The sequence below is a fragment of the Patagioenas fasciata genome, chromosome 4 (assembly GCF_037038585.1).
Source record: "Patagioenas fasciata isolate bPatFas1 chromosome 4, bPatFas1.hap1, whole genome shotgun sequence".
NCBI classification, from domain to species: domain Eukaryota; kingdom Metazoa; phylum Chordata; class Aves; order Columbiformes; family Columbidae; genus Patagioenas; species Patagioenas fasciata.
In genome coordinates, this window is record NC_092523.1 from 22,036,468 (window position 1) to 22,048,923 (window position 12,456).

Sequence of the window (12,456 nt, forward strand, 5' to 3'; positions counted from 1 at the left end):
AACTACACAGGACCTTAGCCTTCCCTAGACACCCTGAGCCCTATGGGGATTAATGTAGATCACCTGAATGTCATAAAAAGTACACTGAATTAGTGAGGTGTATAGCACACATTAATAACCCTTGTAGTAGCTGTTCTATTACACCAAATAAATGCGTATTTTGAATATCCACTCTTGTGCCTGAATTAATACAGCAGGGTTCATATAAGAAGACATGGCTTGCTGGGTTCTATCCTGCTGTATGCTGTGTACAAACACTGATAGTTTCTCAAAACAAATAGATAAAATAAAAAGTGTAGGAGTTCAGTATTCAACAGGAACATGCTCCCAGGGCTGCAGATGCATTTGATAGTGGATTGCTGAAAAACGGTTCAGTTCAGAACACAAAAGCTTCACACTGTCAGTGTCATACATTTAATATTGTGTAACGTTATTAAAATGTATCTCAGTTATTTACAAAGGAAACTAGTATCTTCCAAATACTAGCACTACGATGAGAAAACCCTGATGAATGCATGATGAGCTTTTCCATTCTCTAACGTTTTTACCTATTCACAGCACACGGAGCCAAAGGACGCAGGTTGAACGATTTGAACACACACTTCATTTGTGGAATGTATTTCTTAAAAATTCAGGGAGTATGTTAAATAACTGTGGTCCTTTGGATAGAAATGTATGTGATAATATACTAAAGACAGTATGATAGGACCAAATGAAGACTCTGAAACCATTTCTATGCAGATGAGTACATATCTTTTGAATTATTTCTTTTATTACTGTTTTATGGCTAACACATCATGAACTTGTCACCAATCTTCTCAATCAAGCAGATGTACCTGAACTAAAAACTCTGTATAATCAAGGTTGTATTTTTCATAAGAATAAGATAGTTATTGGGGGAGCAACACTATTTGAATATTAACGATATTATTTGTCTCTTTTTCCAAAGCTATAGGAAAAGTTTATAATGCTTAGAGAGCAAAAGCAGATAAGGGAAGAGTACAAATTGATAAATATTTCTGTTTGTGGGATCAAAACATATTCTACAATGGTAGGTTTCTCTGTTTCCTTAGAGAATTAAAAAAAAAAAGGGTGAGAAAACAGAAAGTAAAAGCTCTCAAAAAATGAGGCTTCAGTCTTAATGGCTTTGACACTGTGCTGGCTTTCCCCCAAAATTTTTGTGGAACAGTGTGTGGAGGCAAAATGTTCTGTTCACTTCTAGGACACACACTTTCCTTTGCCAAGTACGCCAGGGCTCAGTAACATACTCACACAGCCAACACATTGTTGATGTTTAAAGTCTAATCAAAAAAACTCCACACACTAAATTGAAGGGAAATCAGTGCTCACATCTTTAAGATTTGAGTCAAACCTCCCTCAATTTAAATCATTGGCTCAGAGAATTTGAACCTTTCCATTATATTTAGAACAGTAAGTCACTCCCTCCAGCAGTGTCTGAAAAAGCCATTTCTTCTCCTTTTCTTCCTTTCCTTTGAAATCAGTCTCTCTCACCATATGAAACATGCCAACAAATTGTGAAATGCAAAGAATTATTAAGATAAGTTAGTGAAAGAGGTAGGAATAGAAATCAGGAACTCTAGGCCTAATTCATGTGCCTTGAGGCTAAAAAAGAATTATATAATATGAGGTTTCCTATCTCAGACGCCCACTATTATAAATTACACAAGAAAATGCCTCTTGGAAATTTTTATGGTAATGCTTTTTTCCTTGGTTGGCAATGCCAAGACATCAGCATCTTTTAAAAAATGGAATAAGAAACTACTGTATATGCCTTGCATCTTAATGTTTCAATCTATATAAAGAATCTACTAAGTTTATTATACCATCTACTTGATTTGAACGGGGCGGAATTAATGAAATGCCAAAATCTAGTGAGGCAAGTCTCAAAAACTTGCTTACTAAATTACTTGTTCTATCACTGTAATGATGACATTTGAAAAAGTGTTTACTGAGATCACAGAACTGACTCTTCATCGCAGGAATCTATCTATGGGAAAAGTAAATTATTTGCTATAATCTATATTCAATATACTCCTTCACAACTAGAAAAATAAAATACATCAATAAAAGAATAATTGAAAAACAGAAGAAGGTAACAGGAAAGGTAAGTCATTCCAAAAGCAGCAGCCGCTTCTGGTCATGTAGACTCAGCATAAAATTAATATTTAAGAAGCTTTTGCACTGCACTGAACAGCTTAAAACACAGTATACATAGAAGACTTAGGCAGCGATGGTTTGGATGACTTTTCTTCCTTTGTTATTATTAGGGTCATTTGTAAGGCCTTTGGTCTGAAGACAGCTAGATAGGGAGTTTTCTACTGCCATCTGTTGATGAGTTAGGAATAAAGTTGAAGTCCACAGGACAATGAGCTCACTCTGGTCATCCTTTAGTGAGCAAGGGGGAACTGAATCTTGGAGAAAAAGTCAGTCTGCCTCAGCTTTCCCCAGGAAGCTCTTCGTGACAAAGGACATGAGATTGATCACATCTTGCCACCAAAGGTTTTGCAAGGAAATCACACAGATGTGGTTGCAGAAAGGCATCTTTGCAGCAAAAAATAAAAGCACTTTGTTAAAGTGGCAGAGGGCAACAGCAGAAAACCTAATTATGGCTCTAAACTTCCACTCTGACATGTCCTGAAGACTTCAAAAGCTAACTCATAAGTACAATGGATCAAAACATGGTTTTAAATATGCATAGTGTCTTGCAGTTGATGTATTGCAAAAAGACAAACTTATATACTCAGACTCAATACTTGAGAGACTGTAATTCCAGTGGAATAAGAACATTGTTGTTGGGTACACAGTTTTTGCAAACACAGACTGAATATGCCTGAATCTGTATCCATTATGAATTTTGGACAGAAATGCAGTAAGTTTAGTACCGCAGTTACGTGGGATTTTTTAAAATTTATTTTATTTTTATAGATATACATTTTTAATATGTGATCTTTACAGAAAAACAAAGCACAATTTCTAGAAGAAGCCTAATAGATCTAGTTTTTCTGCTTGCTTTTAGCAGCAAGTCAGCTTCTGTAACGTTCTTTATTCAGTATTCACTGGAACTTGACTTAACATTCATCAGTACTTCTACATTGCTGGGAAGAATGTAGTCAATTGTCCATTTCTTTATATTTTCTGTCTGTCAGGGTTTGATTGTAGGGTGACAATAAACCGTGGCAGTTGCTTTGTCAATCCCCTCTTCCCCCTAGCTCCTCTTTGGCTGCCCGCCCCGCCCCGCCCCCCCCCCCCCCCCCCCCGCTTTCCAATAAGTACAGGTGATTGCAAGCCAAAAGAATGACAGAGAGACAGAATTGGAAAAAAAATTAACAATATTTTACTAATGCTACTAATAAAATGAAGAAAATAATACAAAATATACAAAACCAATCTTGAAAGTCCTGGCAAACATCAGCACTGCTCCAGCAGCAGCAGAGCCTGCACTCAGAAGTCCTGGATTGGACTCTGCAGCAAACTGGAACTGGATTCAGTCTATCACTAGGCCTCAGTTCGCAGGGACGACTCGCAAGGTCCTCTCCTAATGTCGGCCCTAGGGAAAAAGGACGAGATCCTCGTGGTTTCCCACTTTTATATGATGTATCACGTGAATGACATGGAATACCTGATTAGTTTTAGTCACCTCCTGCTTGCCCGTCTCGCAGGATGTGCATCCTTGTCAGTAACCTTGCATTCCATTGCTATGTCTACCAAAACATGTATCCTGCTTTAGAAAAGTGCAGTTACTAAGAAGACTTTAGCTGAAAGGAAAATTCACTAAAAAAGAAAATTTTGAAATTAACTGAGACTAGTAGAAATTTGCCCCAAGTACATGTTTAATAGCTAAAAGATAGTAGAAAAGTTGATATCTATCTTCAACTTCTCATTAATAGAATGAAGTATGTTGCATCGTCCTTGAGGGAAGTTTATTATTTTCTGTTCAGCTCTCTGCTTCACTGCTGTGACACATATCTCCAACCTTACTGGCTGGGAACTGGTGATTTTCAAAACTCAGGGGGTGGTAAGTGTGCTTATAAACAGCTGGCTAATTTGCTCCTGGGATACTTCTTGTAACCATTTGTCAAAGCTTTGGGAGCCTTATGGAAAACAAGTTTCACACAGTGAAAAAAAATACTATCAAATTAAAATTTAAGTTCTCCTGCTGAAATCCAAATACTTCACATCAGACACCAAGGACTGGCAATCTTGAATCTGAGTGATCACTTGTTCCCTATTGCAACCAGAAAACTGATCCCTTTGTGAACTGCGTGGATGATGTGAAGACTCGATCAATAAGACAACATCAAGACACCTAGTCACCTAAGAGTATCTCAGATCTTCAGGATAACACAACCTACTGACACCAAACTCTAACTAGCACTGGACAACGAAAGAAGTGGTACAACAAAGGAATATCTGCTTATCTAATAAATATTCCTGTGATCAGAGAGACAAAACACTGACACCAAGCTTTTCTACCCCATTTCCTGTTTTTTCACACTGCTGTATTTGACCATCTCCTTTCCTTCAGTTTGCTACTGCTGGCAGCATCAAACTGGGCACAAAACCTAAGTTAGTACATTAATTGGATTATATTCTGTTCTGTGCTTCATCTTTAATGCTGGCACATTGCTCTACTTAAAGCAGCCTTACTCACTGGGAAACACTGAACTGAAGGAGTAATTTGCAATTGGTGTTTTACTAATTGTTCTTATAAACCATTAGCTGATGTATTCTTCTGGAGCTTTCCCCACATAGATTATTGGGTGCTTTTATGCAATGTTGGTGTAGTTTTCTTTGTTTTATATCTCAGTTCAGTGCTTGTATTTGAGAGAACGTTACGTGCTAAGAAGCCAAGGGAAGGCATTTTATTTTTCTACGTCTTTTGAATGGAGGTTAAAGTTAGAGGTCCTTGCAAAAGCCAAATAAAGCTCCAAGAAATTTTCTTCAGATGACTTGACAAAAAGTCTACAAGAAAAAGCTTCTGATTTTGAAATTTAAATACAAAATTCTATAGTAAAATTTGATTATTCGATTTCCTTCAGCTTTTTTCTTGATGAACATTTTTCTTTCCAAGTTTGCCTGATGTTAGGTCTTTCTAAAACAGTAGCCAAATTTTCCCGGAATTTCTAATTCTTTACACAGTGAACAGAATAAAAGTGATCACATAATCAATACTTCCCTTTATTGTGTGTGAGAGGCACAGTCTTATAACGTTTTCCTTATTTACTCTCCCCCTACCTCCACAACACAGTAACCTTCACACTGAATGAGAATAGCTGGATACAGCTTCCTGCATGTCTTCTCAATTGCTGGCAATTTAGTTGGCCAGATGGGGTTTCTGTGGAGAAATGTGAAGGCTAAGTGTGCCCCTGCAGAGTTCTTGCTTCCTGCTGACTCAGCAAGTAAAGGACACAGACATACAGTATAACTTGCACCTCTTTTCTCAGCTTCTTTATGTTCCCTTCTATTTTCTCTCCTTCCAGTCATCCAGGACTGTGTCTGTACTACATCAGACAACTTTTCTTTTTTTCTTTTCCAATTAGGATCTGCAGTAGCTTGAAATTAAGAGAATCTTTACCTGTCTTACTCTAGGTTCCTACAGGGAAAACATGAAGTCGCAGAGACTACAGGGAGGCATTAAGATTTAGCAGACGCATGAAGCAGAAGCAGTGTGTGTAGATAATATGAAACGGTAGCACAGAGCTCTTCAGCCAGGAACGGAGGATAGTGCAGTGTCTGCATATTGTCTCTGTATGAGCAACAGAGTGAGGCATCGGTTTCTGCTCTTACTAATAGTATGAAAGCATTGAGAGGAGGAGCAGCAGCTGAGATACATATATATATATATATGTACACCCCCATACATTTTTTTTAATTTTTTTTTTTACAGAGAGGCCTTAAAAAAGACTGAGGGTAGATATTGACAGAAATGAGATTTAAGCCCCGTTATAAATGGAAGTGTTTTCAAATAGAGTAATTCTGAAAATGTGCTGAGGCACCAGTCCGTTTAAAAGTCATGGGAACATATTCATTAACTGCATTAAAGGGAAGGAAAGTCTCATAATACATACTTGCATTTACAACTGATTGACTTCTGAATGCCTTAAATTGGCATGTACATATTTTTATAAAGAATAGACAGCTCTGGGAAACAAAACACTGAAGAAAACCAGACAGTCAAACAAAATACCTTATCAAGAGTAGGCTACAAGGAAGTAAGATTCTGGTCGCAGTACACTTGTACATCAAATATGAGAGTTTGGCTCTCTGATATTATTCTTTAAAATGGAAATGTGCCCTTTTTTTGAAAAGTATGGGTTTTTTCTTCATAAATATATCTTAAATACACAAAACAGCCACAAGATTGGAATATTTTTGTATCTCTCCAGTTTGTAATCAGGTTTAATGAAGAATCGCTAACAGAAATTTTGTTGTTGTAAAGATAAGGCGAGAGCTCAATATTTAAAAGCTTTATTTTCCCTTTATAAAGAGCAAAGTATTATTTTTAAAATAGTACTTCATTGGTTCTCAGTGTGGCTCAGGTCAGTTTTTTTGAATCAGCAAGTCAGATATGACAGAGACCTTGAATGGTGGTTTTCATGAAAGCGCTTGTGTGGTAGAAAAGCACTATTACTTGGACTCTTCTCATTCTCAGACTTTATATTTCCAACATGACTGAGGACCAGTAGTGATGTTTCCATTCTTCTACAGGCAAATAATTGACGTCTACTCCTTCTTGCTAATTAAAAACAAAACTGTTTTCTACAAAGTTACTATTTCTGCTTTTAAGGTACATATAACAGAAACAAAAGTAGCCTAAATTGTTAGTTCCAAGTCTTTCTACTGATGAATCTAATCTGAGGCAATTGACCATATCTGTATAACACTGATAAATAATTTTGATGTCCTATTGACAACTATAACAGTTTATAAGATTTTACATCTGTCAGCAGTTTCTTGCCCAATATTTTCTATTCTTATCAGGTAACCAAATATACATATATTTACAAATATATGCATACACATACGTGTATATGTGTTGGGTAAGAATCTCTGAAATTTGGCCTAGGTGAATAAGTTTGTCTGGTACGACTTTCTCTCACTTCCCTGAACAAGAAAACATTCTCAAGTTTGTTGACCCTTGTGTTCAAGGTGCTTTCTTCCTACATGACATATAGCATAGCGGACATGAGGCTTGCTGCAAGTTGGAGGAAGGATGGAAGTGTAACTGAGTTTTGCTGGAGCAAAAGGAGGAACAGAACAAATTCCTAATTCTGTGGCCTAATAGGATGCTTAACTGAATATAGGGTGGCTGTATGTCAAATGGCTTTAAATAAGTTTTTTGATCTGCAGGTATGTTTTACATTATATATTCCTTTGAAAAAAACAGAGATATCCCTGGATGAAGGGAGACGACTCAGGTCTTCTATTTCACAGATAGGTATTCCAACCTAACCTGACCCCAGTAAAGTTACTGAAAGCAATTTAACTGGTCAACCAAACTTTTGTTTACAGAACAATATTTAGTTGTCACTACGTCTATGTTGCCTCTCTGGACCTCCCCTTTTCTAATTCCTTTCATGGAAACCATTTCATGTGTGAATCTTCTATCTTTCAAAACTTTCCACTAAATTACATTCCATCTGTAAAGCCTATAAAGCCTTTAATCATGCCTTCTAACAAATGTTAGCACATTTATGTAGCAAAAGATGCCCAGAGAGAAGAGTAGAACATTTGGGAACTTCTACCGTCTGTGCATCTCCCACTTATGCTTATTCAAGAATTCTTCCCCCCACCCCAGTTCCTTCTTTTCCAAAGTGTTGTGTACCTAAATGAATTTCCTTTTCTGGAGGTAAGGATCCTTGCTGTCCTCTGTCTGCAACAGAAATTACTATATGCCACACAATAATATTAAAATAGAAAAATTCAAAAGCTCATTTCATAGTTAGAAAATTATAAAAATGAAGTTATAGGTAGAATCATAGTTTCCCTCACTTGTACTTGTGCAGTCTGACATAGTCTTTGATAAGAGTCATATGTTTTCCCTTCAAGACCCCTACTTTATTCATTCTACAGAGCTGACCTTTCCTGAAATGAAATCAAAGAGGAAAACAGTATTTCATAGCATTAGAACATCGTATTTGAAGCTGGAGACTGACACTCACTTCTGTCATAGAATTCCACCAGGATATTAAGTCACAGAACAAAACATTTTGATTGTGATTTCACCTATTTCTGTTTTTACCTAAAATCCTGAGACTGATTTGCAGGACAGTGAACATTCTTAGGCACACTTTCTGTCAGTTAAAGTTTTGGGTTGTACATGTAAAAGCTATGTAATTCTAAGCAGTCCCTAAATTATGGACCTAAGAGGCTCAAATTAGATATCCTAAATATGTGGACATTTTTGACCTGCATCTCATTATTACCTTCCTATTTGTAATACTGGAATCACAATAACCCCAAATATAATACAGTTCTTCCCAAACTAAATAATATTTTTGAATTTTTTACACAATGAAGTACATAATAAAAAAATCAATTTAATAATTCCATGACCAGTGAACAGTAAATAAGACCTGAACATGAAACTAATAATAATAATAACAATAATAATAATAATAATAATAATAATAATAATAATAATAATGTTTCTTACTAAGTCCAACCTTATGTAAGTACAACCTTATCTTACAGTCCAACCTGTTCTGTGTAATTAAATAAAATATGTTTTAATTTATTAAAATGTATCTGTTTAATTATTTAATACTTATTTGTTTCTTTGTGTTTTTTTTTTAATTTATTTATTTACAAATTGAAATCCAGTGGACAAAATGTACATGAATATGCAATAAGATTGCAATCAAACATTGCAATAGATGGTGCAATGGCATTCAAATTAAGGGTCTGCTGATGATATTCTAACATTTTCTAGCTTCTGAGTGTTTGATCTGGCAATATGGGTAATGTTCTTGATAATAATTGTTTTGGTTTGATATTATTTTTTTTTCTACGCAATTTCTCAGTCAAAACCCAACCGAACAAACTGAAAACAGAACAAAAGTTTAATCATATGCGGTATTAGTGACACTTACATGATTGGTCATCAGGACCATATCATTTTGATTGGCTGAGTGTTTGTTATTTGAACAACTAAACATATACAATGTTACCATTGTTTAAGGAGAGCATTAATGGGATGATTTTAGGGTAAATTTCACAGTTATCTTTTGACATCATTGTTACTTAGGACAGTCAATAACCATTCTTCATCCTTTTCTCTCTGTTCAGATCTAACTTTCATTCCTCTGTGTTCAAACACGGCAGCTTCCTGCTCCACATGGTTATGTCCCAAAAGAGAGGTCACCTAACATCAGAGGAAAATAGTTGCTGGGCAAAAACCTGAAATTATCAAGAAGTTATTAACCACCCACATTTTGAGCTACACCCTATGTTACTCAAATCTTTGGGGATTTTTTTTTCTAAAAAATATAAAGTTTTTACCAATCTTAAGCAAAATTCAGTTTTTTTAGTGGATTTCTGAATACTCACAAAAACTAGCCTCTTGAAAGCTCAAGTTCTTAGTGAAATGTAAGAAAGTGCTGAAATTATTTAAATAAAATTGTCTATAAATTTCATCATGAATAAAACAATCCAACTTCATCATCAGATTTCAGTGAATCCGTCTGAATTTTTTCAGTATTTTAACTATAGCTTCAGACCTGGAAAGAAGTTATGTGTTAAAGCTCAGTAAAATAATAAGCAACTAAAAAAAAAAATAAGAGCTATATTGTTTGGAGTGTCATAAAGTCATGATAGCTGATGTTGTCATTCTTACTTATAGCTTTCAGAGTTGCAGTAATTGCAAGATAAGTCAACAACTTCTTCCAAGAATGACACATTAGATGATACCATGAAAACGCTTTTTCTCATGAGTTTGCATTCTTTAACTTTTTTGAAGTTAATTAAAGTAAATTTAATTAATTAAATTAAATTTTTAAATTTTAAATTTTAAATTTTAAATTTTATTAAAGTAAATTTAATTAAAGTAAATTGGAAGTAAATTAAATATATCCTCTTTAAACCACACTACTAGTCATACAATTTACCTGGAGAGGTAGGAGGGGGGGAAGTTTAGTAGGAAAATGCTAGAAAGTTTTTAAAAGAAAACCCCAAAAGTTAATTTAAAAAAGAGCAAAGTATCTTAGTTAAAAAGTACATTCAATCAGCTGTATTGGTGCATAGTTTTAAAACGAAAGTTGGAACACCCTCAGCTTTCTGAAACCTGTTTATTTTCACTTTTCCATTATAAAATTTAAGTTGTGTTTGTTTACAAGATTTTAAATAAATAAATAGGCTTCCCAATCTTCACTTCCCCACTATTCTCCTTCTAATCCTCTAATTTCTCTCAAGTTTCTCCCAAGTAATTGATGGAAGAATCTTTGTGGAATTATTTATTCTAGTATATCGTTTTTTCTTGTTCATCAAGGACTTTCTATAGATATATCTTTTTTTCTGTATACTTGGCCTGGTAACATCTGGTAACTGGTACTATCTCTTTTCATTTGGATTGACCTTTGACATTCCAGACAGGTCTGTTCTTGTAAAATGCCAAACCCAAGCATGTTTTCAGTTTCTTTTCACCTGTTTTTCCCTCTATCTCTGCATTCTTCATCTCTTTCAAAGTGTTAAGTTCCTTTTGGTCAGATATAGTCTCTTTTATCCCAAATGATCTACCTATCTGATTTGCCTTCTTTTAATATGAAGTATTCAGACGTTTAAAATAATGAATGATATAGACAATATGTAGGCAATACATAAAAAAGACAGACACACAGACATGCAGTGGTAAAATAGCAGAATATGTAAATAGTATATCCCATTGTAGACTTTAATGAAGCTTCAAATTTAAAATTTCAGATCTTATTCAGAAAACTGCTAAAAAGCAATGACTTGTCTTTTGCAGAATATGTTATATATAAGAAACAAACAATCAATCAATCAAACAAACAAACAAATAAACCCTAGAGATACCCACATAAGTTATACATTGTTTCAGCTTTCAACAAGGATTGTGATGTTGCAATGAGGAAAGGTGTGGAAGAAGAATTATCACATCTGAAATGAAATTAATTCAAAGACTACAAAGTATTCAAAACAAAGGGTCTTGATAACCTTCACTTCAGAATCCTGAAGGAATTAATACATTAATCTGATGGGTCTAGAACAAAGTTTCAATTATATCAGGATGAGAATTTATGGAAAATAGAAAATGGACTAGATATATTTGAGAAGCAAAGCTGAAAGGGGGAAATAAATAGTATGAATTTTAGATGGATTTAGAATGCAAAGCTTCAGAGTAAATTTTGAAGCAAAGACTGACTAATGGCACAGAAGTACAAAGCAAACTTAATAAAATCTATCTAAATGTTTCATTTACTTGATATCTTTATGAATTTATCGTCTAAACAAGGTATGTCAAGATCTCACCTATCTGGATTTCAGAATAGTTTTTGACACTATCTGATAAGAAAAATATTGGTTAAGATTGAGAAGATAAAGAATTGACTAATCAGGAGAGGACAATTGATTATGTTAGGTGTTTGCATCCTTACATGGAAGCTGTTAAGGGGTTGTCTTGCAACATACTTTTATGACATTTAAATTAAAGACTAGATCACAAAAACTTGAAGCATGCTGCTGAAATTGCCTGGTAAAACAAGTTTGAGAATCATCAAAATTTTAAAAACATACAGGAAGAATCATATGACCTTGATGTCTTCTATAAAAGATATAGAATTAAACTTAGTATTAATTATAATAAAAGAGCAATGTAACAAGATATTCAGCTATAAACTGTGAGTTCATCAGCTGGAAATGTCAGAGAAAAAGGAAGATCCAGCCAATCTACTAGAGAAGAACTGTCATCCACCAAAACATGATACAACTATGAAAAATCCTAACATGGAATATTACACGAGGTATTTCTGAGAAAAAAAAAAAAAAAATTTAATGTCATTACATCACATAGAATACATCGTCATGATGGAAATCATGAACAATTCCTATTCTCCATATTAATTGACAGTTTTACTAAAATAAGAGTGGAGGTGAAGTGGAAGTCTGTCATCATGATGTCAGGAATACAGAACATAAATTCTGAGAGGAAACAGAAAATTCTTGTATTATTTTGCAACAAAACTAAGATGAGACAAATGTTCTCTGTAAACACATGAATGGGTAAATAGGGCCTGCAGATGTTTGTAGTGCTGTATTGAACTTTGAGATCAATATCAACATAAGAATTATATAAATAAATAAATAAATACATAATTTGTTTAATATAATGTGAGTGTTTGCAGTAGTGAAGGACAGGACTTGGCATCCTAGGATGCACTGCGAGTTTATTCTGAGTCATAAACATGATCTCTGTGGTCA